The sequence below is a fragment of the Camelus ferus genome, chromosome X (genome assembly GCF_009834535.1).
Source record: "Camelus ferus isolate YT-003-E chromosome X, BCGSAC_Cfer_1.0, whole genome shotgun sequence".
Classification (NCBI taxonomy): Eukaryota; Metazoa; Chordata; class Mammalia; order Artiodactyla; family Camelidae; genus Camelus; species Camelus ferus.
In genome coordinates this window covers 9,972,609-9,988,262 of record NC_045732.1, presented here as the reverse complement: position 1 = coordinate 9,988,262, position 15,654 = coordinate 9,972,609, and the positions used below count along the sequence as shown (strand labels likewise).

Below are 15,654 nucleotides of genomic sequence, written 5' to 3'. Positions count from 1 at the left end.
GGTTCATCTCTCTCTCTCTCTCTCTCTCTCTCTGGGAAAACAGGAGACGAAACACAATAAGGTCTTAAGGTCATGCCAGTAATGTCATTCCACAGGGTATAAGCATCGCCAAGAAGCGTGTCCAGAGAAGCACAAGGCAAAGGTGGGCGCCACGTTAGACACTGATGGAAAAGTAGGACACGTGGAATCTGATGGAGGGTGACGCGGGAGGGCAAGGGTTTGCAGACAAGGAAGACTACGTGAGCAAAAGCTTCGAAGACAAATTGCCCGTAAGATGCCCACGCCCTACCCTAGAGGCGAAGAGGCGCAGAGTTGATCCGTTTTAGAGAGTGGAGAAGACGTAGTGGAGGGATGCTCTTAGATGCCATGACCTTGCGGTGACGGTACAGTAGGCACGAGGGTCAAACAGGGCTGGTGGGGAGGAGCGTGCACAGTGGCAGGAAACATTAACGCGGATAACAAGGTAATATTTACCACATCACCATCAAGGTCTCACCCCTGGGGATGGTGTGGGAGATACAAAGATGAATGAAACCTGACCCTGTCTTTAAGGAACTTGCAGTAAAACAGAGTCACACCAGAAAGCAACCGCAGCTGGATGCAAGGAGTGACCTAACAGAGCTCAGACCCAAGGCGTTTGGCAGGAGGCGGACGAGGAAGCATTACACATGGCAGGTGATGCTTGAAGTGGGCGCTGTAGGGTGAGAACTTAACAAAATGGGCAGAGGAGGGAGAAAACACCAGGAAAGCCAAGGCAACCACATGTGCAAAGAAGGAATGCATGTAGGAACACACGTATGGGGAAGCGTCAATAACTTGGACGGAAATTTAGCAGACAGACAGAGAAGCACTGGACACCGCTGCAAACGGAGCCAGGGGCCAAGATGGCTTGGCCTCCACTAGACCTGGGAGAGAGCCAGGGACGGAAGCCAGGATCTCCACCAGGAGGCACCCTGGGGATCAAAAGTTGGGGCTTTGGCACAGGGGCTACGGTCAGAATCTTGTAATAACCTCTAATGCAAAAGAATATGAAAAAGAATATATATGTGTAACTGAATTACTCTGCTGGACACCAGATACTAAGACAACATTGTAAACCAACTATACTTCAATAAAATTTTTTTTTAATTTTTAAAAATAATGTGATGTGCGGGGCAGGGGCAGTAGGGGCTTTGGGATCACATAGCTCTTTGATTCAGGCTGGTCCAATTCTCAGCTGCACAACCTTGGGAAAGGTTACAGAATTTCCATAAATTTCAAGTCCCTGATCTCAAAAGGGATAAAATAACTGCCCAGCTCTGGCCCACACTGTTGGGCAGAATAAATGATAGAGTGATGTCTAGTGTTCAGTGGAATAGGTAGCTGCATGGTGGGCACTTAGCAAACTGTTCCTAAAATTATTAAAAACACCATGCATTTGATGCAATGGAAATGTTCATGCCAGTTATAAAATTCTAGTTTTTGCAGTGAAAAAAAAAAAAAAGTGAATGAAGGGATGTAAATGGCAAAATAGCCTTCTTTCTTATGGGTGAGTTGTATTCCATTAAATATATATGCTGCATCTTCTTTATCTATTCATCTATTGATGTGCACTTAGGATGCTTCCATATCTTGGCAATTATAAATAATGTTGCTGTTAATAGCAGGGTGTATGTATCTTTTTGAATTAATTCTTATTTTGTGGTTGGCTTTATTCCTTTGATAACTATGTAAGTTTAAAAAGCTAAAGCTCTTTATAAACATTCTTAGAAACAATGAGCACTACATATATGTAAATTTTAAAAATACATGCAGTATATTGTATGTGTTTACATGCAATATATTGTATATGTGCAAATTGTAACAATTCTACCTAATAAAACTGAAAAATGAAAAAAAAAAAACACATGTTTGGACAAAAAGAGAGAAATATGGAAACACACAGAAAGGGGCTGGGTCATACGGTTTAAAACCAACCCAGAGGAAAGGCAAAGGATGCAGCCTGGAAGGCAGGGTCAGGAGGCATGTTTCTGGTTCTAGGACACACAGGGGCTTCATAAAATAACCCCAGCAAGGGCTGAGGGCCAGAATGACTGCAAAGGAACTACACAGTAAACCAAGAGAGAAAACACAGGTATGCATGATTTTGTAACAACCAGAGGACTACACTGCATTTAAAGATAATATATTAGCCTTCAATATCTTACAATCATCAGACATCGTACACCAAAATGTGACTACCCTACTAGTTTCGTTTTTGTTTTTATTGACAATTTTTTGAGACTAGTTTTTGGTTCACAGTAAAATCAAGAGGAAGGTACAGAGATTTCACACGTACAGTCAGCCCCTGCACATGGAGGGTCTCCTCTCTTGTCAAACAGAGTGCTCACTTATGTCAATCAGTGAGCCCACGTTGACACGTCACTGTCACCCAGAGTCCACTGTTGACATCAGGGTTGAGTCCATGTGCTGTATATACACCCTACGTGTTGGTCAAATGCATAATGACCTGTCCACCACCATAGTGTCACACACAGTATTTTCTCTGCCCTAAATTTCCTCTGAGCTCTGCTTATTCACCTCTCCTCCCCAGCCCAGCCCAGCTCCTCATCTTTTCACTATCTCCACAGTTTTGCCTTTTCCAGGATGTCACACAGCTGGAATCATACAGAATGCAGCCTTTTCAGACAGGCTTCTTTCGCTCCGTAATACGCATTTCAGGTTCCTCCATGTCTCTCATGGTTTGATAACTCATTTCTTTTTTCACACTGAATGATACTCTATTGTCTGGATGGACCACAGTTTATGTATCCAGTTCACCTACTGAAGGACATCCTGGTTGTTTCCAAGTCTTGGCAATTCTGAATACAGCTGCTATAAAGATCCATGTGCAGGTTTCTGTGTGGGTGTTAGTTTTCAACTCCTTTGGATACACACCAAGGAGCACATTTGCTGGACTGTATGGTGGGAGTATGTTCAGTTTTGTAAGAAGTGACTGTACCGTTCTGCATTCCAACCAGCAATGGACAAGAGAGGGTTCCTGTGGCTCCATCTCCTCACCAACACTTGGTGGTGTCAGTGTTTCGCATTCCCACCGTGCTAACAGTTGGGTGGTGGTATCTCGTTTTTGTTTTAAATTACATGTGAAGCCATATGGTGTGGAGCATCTTTTCATTGGCTTGTTTGCCATCTGTACACTATGAATTTTAACTGATAGAGATTCACTGTAGTGTAACAGAAATGCCTGGGTAGACATGAAAGAGAAGCTGTGTTTACAGTCCCAGAATTTGGCTCTCCTTATGACTTTGAGTGTAATGCAATGTGAAAGCAAGTGGACCTTCTGCCAAGGGAAGGGTAGCAACAAAGTCAGACACCAGGCCAGAGAGGGGCTGCCACCACCCGCATGAAGTGTAGGTAGCCAGCACCCTGATGGGAAGAGGCTGTGACGGTTTCTGGACAGTCTGGACAAGGAAAAATCTACAGCCCTACTGAGTCACCAAGTAACATAATGAATTTTATTAAGCTCTGTCTGAAATCTTGACTTAGCAGAACATACAGGTCTATGAAATACAAAAGAATATTCACAATTACTGTGAGAGGCCAGTTTCCTAGAAACAGGAAGCCACATTTCCACTAGACTCTCATTAAAAGGCTGAACAAATAAACAGATTCTTGGATCTTGCACACACTGCAGACTTCTTATCAAGCCATTTAAAAAGCTGATTCTCATGACGTCTCCACTGTAGAAAGATACGCACTATTAACCTCGAGAGAGCAGCAGACAGCTCTACCAGTGACACTTCTCGAAATTAATACACTGATTTCCTCATCATTTTGAAATCCGGAGTTCACTGTATGATGGATATTATAGTTTAAATTTTATTGAAAAAAAAGCTTTATTCTTGGGAAGTATAACTCAATTACTTGTGGAAAAGCCAAATTGTAACATTTTTTTAATCATCTCAGAAATGTCTGTTTGGAAAATTAGAGCTGGACAATGTCAGAGCCACCCATGTCTAAAACACATCTTTTTTTTAAGAGTAAAAAATATGAAGAACTGAAATATAGAAATAATAGAACAAACAGCATTCAGATGAAATGTATTAGACAATTAACTAGTCTTCCACTGCAGCTTATGAAAAACATATCCTTGTTAAAAAATCATACTGCTGTCCAAGGTTATTACATTTTAAAGTCTCTCCTGTTTTTCAAAAAATAGAAACATATAATCACCATGTGAAATAGTTACTGCTATTGGTAAACTGGGAAGAGGACCATCTGGCAAGATTTCCTTTAAAGGGGATGGCAGAGAGCCATAGGTATCAACTTCCCTTCTTCAAGCAGAAAGGCACAGAAAAGCTCTCTGAAGAAAGGCCAGGTGCATTGGTCAACTCTGCCACCGTATCCAGTTTTTAAAATCTGGTTTGGGGACAGCAACATAGTTCCAAATCCTTATTAGTTTTAAAAAAATGTTGATGGCTCATGGGTCCAAAAGCTCGATGTGTGACGGGGTTCCCAGGGGTCTGGAGCTGCCACTTGGTTCTTGCATCAAGATCCAAAAGAAGGAGTTTCATTCATCCTGCAAACAGGTAGACGCACAGAGAAAAATACCTCGCTGATGTACAGATGATAACAGATTAAAGGGACTGATTTATCCTTGGAGAAAAATCCCCCAAAGTGGTCCATAAACATTACGAATTGTAAAGGCGTAGAAGCTGGCACGGTTATAAAGCTCCCCGAGTCCCACGATAACTGCATAACTTAATCAACCTGTGCATTAAGCCGGTACACAGATGACACTGCTTTTGATTAGTAAGCAAAGCTGGTGTCTAGGGGCCACCTGGTGCTTTATGGATAGGCACAGCTCTGCTCAGCCAGGTGCTTTATACTCCTCTGAATGCACACAGGGACAACTCTAACTGCTTGATATTACAAAAAGCACCTTCCTGTTCAAGAGACCAACTCGACATACTGCTCTCTTGCTTTGCCATGTAGGGGATGCAGTGGTTCAGAAATGGAAATCTTTATACAGGAAAAACACGTTGAAAGTCTAATGGACTCAGGGAGGCTCAGCGTTCTCACAATTTGAGGGTGACAACCCAACTGCCTCTTCGGAAAGGGGTTTTACGGACGAGCATTCCAAGCAGGTGACAGGGGACTTAGCAATTAACTCTCATTGTTACTATGTGGTGATTTTCACCCAGAACTTTCCAGGACTTCTTAAACGCTCTGCATTAGGTCATCCTTGGTTGATCTCATAATCACATTATTCCACAAAGTGTATCCATGCAGCTCTGGACATTTCCCCGTTGAAAGACATTCCGCACTGATCGGATTCACTCAGAATGGACTTTGATCAACAAGACTGTCTCAGTATCCACAGAAGAGTCATGAAAACACATTGCTTAATCTGAGCAAAACCAGATTGGGATAATCTCTCCACACCTCCCTCATTCTTCCAAGCGGGTATAGTAAGGAGTTGATTCTCTCCAAATAGTGAATGAACTCAAGCACCTTATTCAGAAGGATTCTCTGGCTTCCACGACATTTCATTTCACATTTTCATTTCAGCTCACTGACTGTGTGTCCTCTCCAAGGACACAATCCTTGATTGGATAGTGAAGTTCCTTTTTGTCCTGTGGCCAGTCATTAAATCATTCAACACTTTTTTTTTCAGGGTTTTTATATCCAGTATGTGCTCATTTCTTTGCTGACTGCTGGGAATGCAAATAAAAGAAAGACATGGTTTCTGCTCTCCAGTATAGTACTAGAGAGAGACTTGCAAAGAAGGAATTTCAGTACAATGTGCTGTGCATCATGATAAAGCAATGTGCACGGTGCCCTGAGAATCAGAGGACGGACACCCAGAGAGTCTTAGGAGAATCAGGAAAGAGACTTAGAACGGCACTAAATGTCTCTTTTGATTCTCCCCTTTCCTCAGACAACGTCTGGGGAAATCTCTCTTTTCCAAATTATGTAGTTATAAGGGCATAAATTCCTTGGGCTCTAAATCCTAATAACAGCAGTCATACTTTCCTTTTTTGAATAACAGGAGCTGTTTGCTGAGGAATACCAACAGTCAGACCACTGGAAATTTGAAATCAAGGAAAGTGCCAGCATTTTGCAATGGGTTTTTCTGAGACTCGTGAAAGAAGGAATCTCTGACACATCAAAACCAATCTCTGACTTTCACCCACAATACACCAACAAAACAGCGACGACCGCAGTCACCCAGAGAGCGCGCGGGATCTGCGGGGTATTACACAATCCCTGGGTTCCACGAGGAGGTGAAGTCACTAACGCTAGGGGACAGGAACTTCTACTGTCCTTGATTTCCATCAAATGGATTTCAGTGGAAACATTTTGTTTTCCTAGATCTGCACTTCTGATTGGGTCATTCCAGAACAATACGCCCAACAATGAGAAGAATTCCTTGCTATTATCACAGAGTCATGCCCCCATCCATGGATTGATACATGGACTGGATACAGACTTCCTGTGTATTCCCTAAAAGCCAGACTACTGGCTGAGAAGTATCTTAGTTCTTCTGGTGCATGTATATTCTGGGTTATGCTGGCCTCACTGCCAAAATCAGGTTTGACATCGGCTGAGAAAAGTCTCAGCCAAGAAGATGGCATCACAGCCTGTCGGAGCAACAACAGATCAAACCCTCTTGGTCAATATCAAACTTCCATTTGGACATGGGTCTCACAAACGTCCTCAGGCATGTCATTTCCAGAATGGCCCACAGTGCCCTGTGCGGCGCTCACGAAACAAGTGCTGAGACAGCTGATAAAGCTGTTGATTTGTTTTCTAAATTTAACTTCCCAAATAACAATTGCTAGCATTCACAAGAAGGTGCTTTCAGCAGTGGACAGAGCGATGAGATGTGCTCTGCGTAAATGAATCAGCTGAGAGGAGAACCGCAGTGTCACAAAACGTAGGTGGATGACATGGGAACACAGCGCAGCTCTATTTTAAAGAGTTCTAATTTATTATCAAAGCAAAATTAAGAAATTCCCTCAGCTGGAGACTCTCAAGAAGCACCCTGCTTACTCACATGGTCTTCAACATGACTCCAAAGCAACCCGTCAAAGCCCACGGTGGAAACTATATTCCATTCCTTTCAGACGGGAAGTAGCTTCCCAAAGGCTCAGCTCCTTATCAGCAAGGGGCGGCATAACTTCTCATCCCAACCATGACACTTGAGAGGGAAAGGGCATGGCTAACCAGCTGGGACACTGGGCAACAGATGTCAGCCGTAACTGTCCCGGGGAGACAGATGGCGACCCCAACCATCAGAAAGAAGCCTGTTGGTTCCAGTCAGTCATTTTTGCCCCTGACTACGCATTAGAATCATCTTGGGAGAAAACACACATACACACACACACAAGCATACACCTACACCTACGTACATGTACACACGTCTATGTGCACAAATACATATGCATACACATACACACATCCATATACTGAGATGTCCAAGTCCTACTCCAGACCAATTAAATAAGATTTCCGAAAATGGAGTGAATCTCAGACTTCAAGAATTTGTAGAAGCTCCCCCTAAGTGATACACATTGGCAGCTGGGCTGAGGACCACTGAAATGGATAACCTCCAAAGCATTCCCAGCTCTCAAATTATGGGATCATGATTCCTGAGAATGTATTTGCCACCCTGGTTACAGTCAAACTTTTATAAAGGCATACTAGAACCACATTTCTAGAACACAAAATATTTCATACCAGTACGACAGCAGTCAACATTTATTTATGAAGAGCTTACACTTTACAACATGCTTTCTCAGCACCATCTTTTTTTTTCTCATATTAATTTCCTGAGAAAGTCAGGTTGGTTACTATTATTACTGACTATCTATAGGTGAGGAAACTGAGGCTTAGCAGATGAAATCCGTAGGTACTAGTCATATTACACAACGAGCATGTGGAACTGTCACGCCCACACCTAGACTGGGAACGGGAGCAGACAGGAGCAGGTGCCTGGGATTCCTGCCGCACAGGCTTGAACTCCACTTCCGTCACTTCTTAGCTTGATAAACTGGGACAAGCTACGTGACCTCTGCATGTACTATCTCTAAAACTGAAATAATACTGACATGTGCTTTGCAGTGTGGTGTGGTTGTAAGCACTGCATGAGCTTTCACGTGGCAGGACTTAACACCCTGTCCAATAAACATTAACAATTATTATTGTTGTGATTGTTACTATTTTGCTACTGTTACTCCTTCTCTTCCTCTTCCCCCTTCCTTTACTGCTATAACTACCATCACCAGAACTAATAATCATCATTCCTGCTCTAAAGGCAGAGTAAATGGCCCTTCAGACAAGCTTAATCACAGTAAAACCCTCTGAGCTAATCTTTACCCTCTTCCCACACACCCTCCCACAAAACCAAAAGGAAACATGAATAATCTTCAAATAAGACGCTCTAAGGAATCAGACAGCCCGGATGTGTATCCACGTGGACAACTCTGGAAGTCTCGCAGATCCAGCAAACAATCAGACTCTAAGCAGACTGATCAGCTGGATTTAGAAACCTGATTGGAAGCCACCTTGGAGATAAGCAGCTCTGGGCAGCCTTCCAGAAGAACCTACTGATCAGCTACAGGGGTGCACTTCATGGGCAGCCTCCAACCGCAGACCCCTGGGATCTGCTCTGTGTTTATATGGAGGCCACACTCTCCTCGGGGAAGCTCCCACTGCTGGTGGAGTACTGGCCTCAGTACTGGGGTCTGACCATTTCCGCCCAGTGGCACTGCTCTCCAGGCCATCTCTGCAGTGGAGCTCCCATGGGCCAGCAGTGCAACCCCTGGCTCTTCCTACCCACTCCTCCGTCCAATGCCCCACCCTTTCACGGTCTCAGATGACACTGTGGTGCGTGCAAAGACTTCCTGGTGAAAAGTAACAGCCAAGGTACCCCCAAACATGTCCAACAACCCCACCAGGGACAGCAGGGGCGGCACCCTACTCAACTGAGACACAATGAAAAAGACACAAAATTGTTCTGTTCCAAAATTCTATTCTTTCATGATTTTCTAAGAGTTTATTTACTTGAAAAGTTCTCCGGAGTTATAAAGTATGTCTGACTTGTCTCTCTTTCTAAAGGAGTGTCTACAACAGGAGGCTTAAAAGAAGGTGATTATAGATCATGTTCTATTCATGTCATCTTTGTTGTGCAAATTAAATTTGCTTTGCCACATTAACTCAAAGATATGAATATTTTAATAATGCCAGATCTATAAATTGCAAGAAAAATGAATTAGAATTTTCAAACTTATTTAGTACCAAAGAACCGGATTTCTTGAAACTGTATTTTTTCATCGAGCAAGAAAGGTATTCTAGATTACTGCATTTCCATTTTAATTTCATTCTCATGTTAATTCATGCTTTTCAACATATTGAAAACACTAATAATCAGATGCTTTATGCTAAAGGGTAGACAATTTAAAAATAGCTGGATCTAGTAATCTAAATGTTTTTAATATTAATATTATTGTGGTTAAGGAGAACAGCAAAAAAAAAAAAATAGCGATGTGCCCAAGTTGTTCTATATTCTTTGCATATATTAACTCATTTAGCTTTAGAAACATTTTAAAATTGAAGCAAAATCATTATCTTTTCGTACATATTAACAAACATTTTACAGATTATTTGATCTCATGAATTAAATGTTTTTAATGTTAATATTGTTATGGTTTAAGATAATAACAACACAATAGTTAAATAGTACTTACTATGCAACAAAAAAAATTCTAGGCTTCTTACATGCATTAACTTATTTAGCCTCATCCACATTCTGTAATTTAGGTATAATCATTATTCATAATTTATAAATTAAGGAACTGAAAACCAGAGAGGTTAAGTAACTTCCGCAAGGTGACACAGCTGTAAGTGGCAGACCCTGGATTTGAACCAGTCTGCGTGAACCAGGAAAAACAAATGCTGACTTACCTTAAGCTACGTCAATTAAATTTCTAGTCTGTAAGTGTGTATGTGGATGTAAATGTATCAGTGCACATGCAAACTGAGTAATTTTAAGTCAAACCTATTTGACTTAGACAAATCGATCTGAATGTTAAAATTCCAATAGTCCTGATCATTGTCAAAGTACTCACCCAGAGTATTCGAGGCATGTTCACTGTGCCTTGGCAGCCCACCCGTCCTGCTTCAGGGAGGCTCATGTTGCTGAACAGCTGCTCCTGGAAGGGATATGAAGAGTTAGCAGGCCCTGCAAGCAAAGCCATCTCAGCGCTCAGACCTGCTGGGTTTCCGTCCAGAACTAGAATTTTCCAGTTACGCTTCAATTATCTCGTCGGAGCTCTTGGAGTCAGTTAGCAGCCCACACCTACTGTGTCCCCTTCCCTCTGCTACATCCGGGAGCTTTTAAAAGGTAAGTGTGACTCCAACACTCTACTGAACGAGCAGGTGCTCACAGGAAGAGTCCAATTTACACCAAATACTTATCACTTGCCTTTCTATGGGATATTCAAAAAAATACCCTAAACTTCAGAAGATGGTTCCAAAAAAAAGGGCTCCCTGCTTTATCTGTGACTATGACACAATCCTCATGAATGTTTTTTCCCCCAGTTTCACTGAGATACAGCAGCACACCCCACTGTAGACGTTTTAGCTGCAGAACATAATGATATGACTTACATACATCATGAAATGATGACCACACGATTAGGGAACATCCATCATCTCATACAGATAGAAGATTAAAGACATAGGAAAAAACAAGCACTTTTCCTTGTGATGAGAACTCTTAGGATTTACTCTCTTAACAACTTTCATATGTAACGTACAGCAGTGTCCATCATCTTTATCATGCGGTACATTACATCCCTAGGACTTACTTATCTTATAACTGGATATTTGTACCTTTTGACTGCCTCCATCTAATTTCCTCTTCCCACTCCCACCTCTGGTAACCACAAACCAAATCTCTTCTTCTATGAGTTTGTTTGATTTGAAGTATAATTGACCTAAAACGCTATGTTAGTTCCTGATACACAACACAGTGATTCGATATTTCTACACATTTCAAAATGATGACCAGGATAAGTCGAGTTACCATCTGTCCCCACACAAAGACATTATGTAATGATTGATGGTCTGATTAATGCACTTTTAAACTCTTTACCCACACTCTGGAATCCACTGGCCACTATTCAGCTGAGGAGTCATGTTTTCTTTCACATGTGAGGTGACTCCAGGGACTGGGTTGGATTAACGTTAAAATCACCCGGTGCCATCTTAGTTTAAGGGTTAAACTCCTTTCTCGCAATGACTGGGCGTCACCTTTCTCCCTCGTTAAGACTGTGGCCCACCTCTCTCATCATTATGACATCCACAGGGCCTCTGAAAATGCCAACACACAGAGGCCTCTCTGTCGACACTGCTGAATAAACACATCCATAGTCGAGGGAGACAGTTCATAAGCCCTTGCCGTGACTGTGTTGAATAAATCACTTTCTGAGTTCTGATAGGTGTGTTAAAAAAAAAAATCTATCATGTCACTTTACAGATATCCTTGCTCTTCAGGCGTGTTTAATACTTCTAGCACTGACACCCAGGGCCTGCCGTAACTTACAAATTTATCAAGACACAAATTCAGACAGCATGGTTGTTCAAGCGGGTGGGGAGACATCATTTAGGCGGTGAAAAAGCAGCCTAGTAAATAATTAAACATCAGTATCTAAGATAATCTTTGTTCTCTTCACATCCCTCACAAGTGGGCACTCTTACGCGTTAAAAGGAAATTCACGAGTCTAGGTTACTGATTAGCTGCCTGGAAGCAATACGCAAAAAGGAGCCTTACATACAGTTAATGTTAGGTCATTGACTGTATAAGCCATTAAGTTATCGGCAATTACTTGGTTAGCCTCTCTCACACTGATCGCTTTCTACGTAATGCTTTGCACTAACTTTGAGACAGAAATCGCTAGAAAGTACATTATACGTTACATTTCCCTATGTGTGTGGGATATATATCATACATATGAATTTCACATGCGTAGACAATGTTTTGTTTCTTCTAATTTGAATTTGTCTGGATTCTTTAAATTTTCTATGGGGAATATGTGTTTCTTTAGAAATAAGGACAATTATTTTATTTCTCAAAAAATTAAAATCACAGGACTAGAAATAACTCACACTTCTTTTGTGAAATAATTATTCCCCCTGGAGTGCATATGTACACCCATACATAAACGTAGTTTAAAAGCCTATTTTCATGACCTAGCAGTTACATTAGCAATAGTTCTAATTATGAGAGTTAATTAATAGAATTATACTAGTTAATATAGAAATTCTTATGTTTACTTTTTAAATTTAGCTTTCTTCACTAGAAAATATGAGTTCATAAAGTGGACTCATAAAGTAATGGCTACTTGGAACCTCAATGAACATTTTAGATATAAAATAAACATAGACTACTCAGCCATAAAAAAGAATAAAATAATGCCATTTGCGGGAATATGGATGGACCTAGAAATTGTCATCCTAAAGTGAAGTAAGCCAGAAAGAGAAAGAAAAATATCATATGATATCGCTCATATGTGGAATCTAAAAAAGGAAACGAAAAGAAAAGACAAAGAAAAAAAGGACACTACGAACTCATCTACAAAACAGAAACAGACTTACAGACATAGTAAACAATCTTATGGTTACCGGGGGAAAGGAGGTGGGAAGGGATACATTTGGGAGTTTGAGATTTGCAAATGTTAGCCATTACATATAAAAATAGATTAAAAAACAAGTTTCTTCTGTACAGCACAGGGAACTATGTTCAATATCTTGTAATGATCTTTAATGAAAAAGAATGTATGTGTGTATATGCATGAGTGGGACATTGTGCAGTACACCAGAAATTGACACATTGTAACTGACTGTACTTCCATTTAAAATAAAATAATAAAATAATAAAAAATAAACATAGGAACAGTCTAAACAAGAAAGTATACTCTACAGCCGTTTGACTTCTGTTCAAGACAGAACTGAATTCATCTATCCATGAAATCCGTAAGTACTCTACAGAGTCAAGGTGAAAGGGGGAGGGGATGAGAAGGACAAAAACGTCCATATTGATCTAAGGTATCCTCTTTCCAATGTTTATATATTTGGTTTTATAGGGAGATTTCAGTCATGACTCAAGGAAGCCACCCCAAGTTGCCCTTTTGATGCAGCATGTATAGACTCAAAGGGATGGTAATCATTTGGTCTGAAAACTTCCTGACTTCCGTGTGGAGGTGATTTGGGGAATGGTAAAATACAGAGTGGAGAGACCACTGGTTGGTAACTGGACTGAGGCCACATTAAACTGAGACTTCCTTCAAATATATGTATGTATATGCAAGCCTGGGACATAGTTCTGTACACCAGAAACTGACACGTTATAACTGACTGCACTTCAATTAAAACAAAAAACAAAACAAAACAGCCCTCCTTGGCTCTCTCAACCCTGGCTTCTCCCTGGCATTTACATCCTTCTGGGGTTTGGGGTGTCCCATGCTCATCAGCCGGCAGGGGGCAGCCTGGAAACAGTTATGGAGAACAATAAACACCTTGACTGTGCCAAGAAACCTATTTTCACAGGTGGGTCAGATCCATCTGGCATTAATTTTGTGGGATTACATACGTCATCTTGAAGGACGCACGGCCACTCTTGTGAAAGTCACTCATTAACTAAGGGCAAACATTGCTGAGAATCCACTATGCTTAATTGCTACTATGGCTTTAATCTGATTCCTTGAACAAAATCAAGGATCAGAAGTTCTCTCCACTGGAATTTGACACAACATTGTAAAATGATTGTAAATCAATAAAAAAGGTTAAAAAAAAAAAAAAAAGAAGTTCTCTCCACTCTTTGAGAGCAGCCAATGAATAACCGGGGGGAAGGGAACTGTTAAGATAGTGATAAGAATCTCTCAACAGAGTGTATACTAAAACCAGCCTTTATAACTTTCCAGTGAACTGTTACTCTGGTGAACCTGGTTTTCATTCCTTTGCTCCCTTGTATTGGCCAGGTCATCCAGGAAAAGAGCTTTAGCGTGTGTGAAGCCGCTTTCTCTTCCTGTTGCAGAGCATTTATTGTGGAGATGGAGGTGAGGAATGTAACTTGATTAGCAAAGGTACACAGTATGGGTTCAGTAACTGTTTCCTGATTGTTAATTATGGTTATGTGTTATGCCCAGGACATTTAACCGAGAACAAAGGGTGCAGCAGAAAACAGCAGGAGTTTCCATCCAGCCCGTGAGCCTCCAGGCCTGGGCACCCACCCCTGGCCATTCCTCACTGGCTGGACCAGGGATGGATCCTGATACACATCTGGCCAATCATACATTCTCTCTGCCAGAAATTCAGCCCAGAGGGACAGGGACACGACTCTTTTGCCCATGGCTGAACTGAGGCTCTGTAAACTTCAAACGAGGGGCTCCATGTTTGATCACGTGCACTTTGAGACGCAGAGAGCAGATGTCCTGAGAGGACGGGGAATGCGATGCTGCCCGAGAGTCCACAGGGCCCTGGCCAGCCACAGGGGAAGCACGCCTTCTGAGGGCTTTCCCCTTCCTAGAGCCCATCCTCTGGGCTGCCACCTTTCCCTGGGTTCTATATTCTAACAAGAATTTTCTTCATCCACATACGATGATTTTTGCTTTAACTCTGAGCAACCAAAGGAGACGGAACCAAGGCAATAAAATCTCCGAAACAGATTCCTTTAGAGTTCCTTATTTAATAAGTAGAACCCAATAGTCAAGACAGTCTCATTTCAGGCGTAGAAGAAAATTTCTTCTCTCCCCTTTCCCACCCAGATAATGTCTGTGTATACAGGAGAACACCTCTGAGCAGGGCTAGCGTGATGGGCCCCACGCTTAGGACCCCACACCTGGTTTAACGCTCTGCTGTCACCATCTGGGAATTAGTGATCATCTTCTCTTTGCACTTGCGTTTGATAAGTGAAGTCCAATGGGACAGTAACGTATCCACACGAATTAGTAGAGAGGATGTGTGAAATGCACATTTCTGCTTTTCCTTGCCACCAAGCACAGGGTCTGCGATGCCAGGAGGGCAGAATTAAGGAAGAGCCACAAGGTGTGGGAGGTCAGGAAGTCTCCCAGCCAGCAGAAGGTAAGCACACTGCATCCAGGGGGGAGCCCACTAGGGTGCTGCCAGCCTCAAAGGACACGTTATCCTGTCCCCGCCGGAACCTTCTACAAACGCAGAAGGCAGGCAAGCGTGCACTAAGAAACACAAATGACCGAGATAGAACCCTATTACGTCCTTTCTTCCTCAAGTCACTTCCCAACCTCTGTATCGGCCAACCTCTTATGCTAGAGGTGATGACACAGAGGGCAAGGAAAAGACAGAGTGACTCAGTTCCTTTTCCCTTCAGTCCGTGCACACTTGTCAGGTAGAGGATGTTGGTGAAGTGCCTATGTATTGAGAAGCTAAATCGAAACAACTGGGTTGGTTTTGCACAGCATCCTTATTGTTCTGGTAAAAAGGAGACATACATGCACGTGTGAGCTACAAATGATGAGCTGTGTGATGTTGGGGATTCTGCACCCTAAATGGTCTGATGTTTGTCTCTAACGTGGGCAACAGGCGAGGGCCACGTGAGTGTTAAAATTCATGACAAAATGCAAAGTTTAATTT

General features: G+C 42.0%; 1 long non-coding RNA gene across 7 annotated transcripts in view; it reads right to left on the bottom strand.

The window, feature by feature from the left end:
• LOC106730316 overlaps positions 1-15,654 on the bottom strand; it is a 482,615-nt gene that overhangs the window by 457,653 nt on the left and 9,308 nt on the right. For all 7 annotated transcript variants that reach the window (XR_001366770.2, XR_004318051.1, XR_004318053.1 and 4 more), the window contains one exon: positions 10,113-10,196. This is a non-coding gene — a long non-coding RNA (uncharacterized LOC106730316). The remainder of the gene's footprint in view (positions 1-10,112; positions 10,197-15,654) is intronic.